The sequence below is a fragment of the Centruroides sculpturatus genome, unplaced genomic scaffold (genome assembly GCF_000671375.1).
Source record: "Centruroides sculpturatus isolate CEXI.00-Female unplaced genomic scaffold, Cexi_2.0 scaffold266, whole genome shotgun sequence".
Classification (NCBI taxonomy): Eukaryota; Metazoa; Arthropoda; class Arachnida; order Scorpiones; family Buthidae; genus Centruroides; species Centruroides sculpturatus.
The window spans coordinates 444,156-446,489 of NW_019384421.1; the positions used below are offsets into that span (position 1 = coordinate 444,156).

Genomic DNA, 2,334 nt, shown 5'->3' on the forward strand with positions numbered 1-2,334 from the left:
CCTACTATTTTTATTCCATACTACATATTTAATAAATTAAATTGATGCATTTTGTATTTAATATAAATGAATTATAACAAAAGATTTAAAAAAATTAATAAATATATAATAAATTTTCTTTCATTTAAATAAAAAAAACTAAAATAAATTTAAAATGCGGAAGCCAGAGTTGACATATTTTTTCCAACTCCGACTCCACAGCCTGATAAAAACAATGAAGAGAAAAACAGTGTCATGGAAAATTACTCAAAATCTGTAAAACATTTATTTTTACAGAATCTCATACAAATGCAGAGGATCATAAGTTTGTTTTCTCCTTTTATTAATAGGAACATTATTCATGATGGTTTTCCTTCTTCACAACAAAAGATGAAAGTTTATTCAAGGTTATTTTCAATTTGAATTCCTATAGCCAGGATGATTACTCATTTTTAGAATACTGTAATAAATATTTCTATTAATAAATGTTTCTTCCATAGATAATTACATTAAACTAAGTGGTGCTTTCAGCATTTACCTGTATAAAATATTATCATTTTATAAAAAATCACACAAGAGCTAACACAATTTTTCACTTTTTCCTCTATTTGTCTATTATATGTGAACAAATTCACACATTATAGATATATATTGTAAAAGAACTATATTTACTAAAAAAATAATCAATAGTGTAGAATGCTCTATTTAAAATACAAAAACAGAAATAAATCTGAACTGCATCTTTTTGATTTAGAGTTTAATAAAGACAAATTCAAAATTAAAAATGTCTGACCTATTCTAGAAAATAAATAGACAACATTTAGTCTTGTATTTCATCAAGATAATTTTTATAATTTTGTCCAAGAAAAATTTTACACTGTATTTTTCAGGAAACTTATTACTCNTAAATATATAACATTAAAAAGAATTGACGTAATACACAGTGTGCCAAATAAGTAATGAGACTGATTTTTTTTCTATGAATACTTTCAAGAAATGCACCAAATGTGGTTACCATTTCACCAGCTAGATTGTGCTGAACATGCAGATTCTTCAATCATGTCGGTGACTCAGCCAGTGCACACACAGCAGGCGTGAAAGTAACATTGTGCAAGTAGCGGCAGTCAAACGTAGTATCATGGATCAAAGAGCTGTGATAAAATTTTACTGTAAATTTGTAAACTTCTGATGCTGTTTTTCCTAAGACATGCTACTTGTTTACAGGGATGATTGTCTTAGTCGTGCACAAGTGTTCCGCTGGTTTTCAGCATTTAAGAATGGAAGAGAATCCTTAAAGATGAACAACGTGACTTCATCAGTACTACTTAGTACTGAAGTCGCGTTATTGTGTGTACATCAGTACTAACAGTGACTGGACTGTACTACTTAAGAGTCATACAACATCTCTTTGCTCGCATGCGTCATGTCAGGACGCATCTGTTTCAGAGCAACAGTTGGATTTTTCTGCATGGCAATGCACCAGCTCTCTTTGCACTACCCGTGAAACAGTTTTTAGCATCAAAACAGATCTGTGTGCTCGAACACCCACCCTATTTGCCTGATTTGACACCTGCAGACTTTTTTCTATTTCTGAAAATTAAATGTGCTTTAAAAGGGAAACGTTTCAGTGATATTGAGGACATCAAACGTACTGTGACCAACAGGCTGAAGGAGGTATACAATCAGGACTTCCAGCATTCTTTCAACAACTTGTATGATCAATGTAAATGTTGTGTGGAGGTGCAAGGGGATTATTTTGAATCCATGTAACTGCAAAATTGAAATAAAGCTCTTAGTTTGGATGTAATGCTAGTTGTCTCATTACTTATTTGGTGCACTGTGTAAGTAAAAAGTTTCCAATAAAAATCAGTTTCAAATCTTTTACAATTTTATTTTCATAAGCTAATTAAAAGTTAACCTTTTCTCAAATACATCAAATTTTGATGTACAGACATTTCTTTTATAAACCATAATGAGTATGTTCCTAAAAATCACTGTATTATAAAATTTTGTGTAATAAAAACCAGGGCTGTGGAGTCAGTAAAAAACACTCGACTCCAACTCCTGATAATTTTAGTAGGCCAACTCTGACTCCAGCAAAATTAAATACCAAGTCATTTTATGAAGGGCAGAGATGCTCGTAGGGAGTACTCTACTCTGAACTCTGAAAGGAGCCTGGGGCATTTATCCAAATACTTTTATAGTTAGTATTTTTAATATATAACTTACATTAATATTTATTTGTGTAAAAAAATTAACCCATTAAAATTATATGCACTAAATCCAGTTCAAAACATGCAACTTCAAAAAAATTGAAGTTGCAAGTTTTAATAGTAAACTTTCAACTAAAAGTTG

The 2,334-nt window shown here is 30.5% G+C and overlaps 1 protein-coding gene across 1 annotated transcript in view; it reads right to left on the reverse strand.

Annotated features, from left to right (window-relative positions):
* LOC111619405 (dedicator of cytokinesis protein 1-like) overlaps positions 1 to 2,334 on the reverse strand; it is a 95,259-nt gene that overhangs the window by 41,334 nt on the left and 51,591 nt on the right. The window lies entirely within an intron of this gene.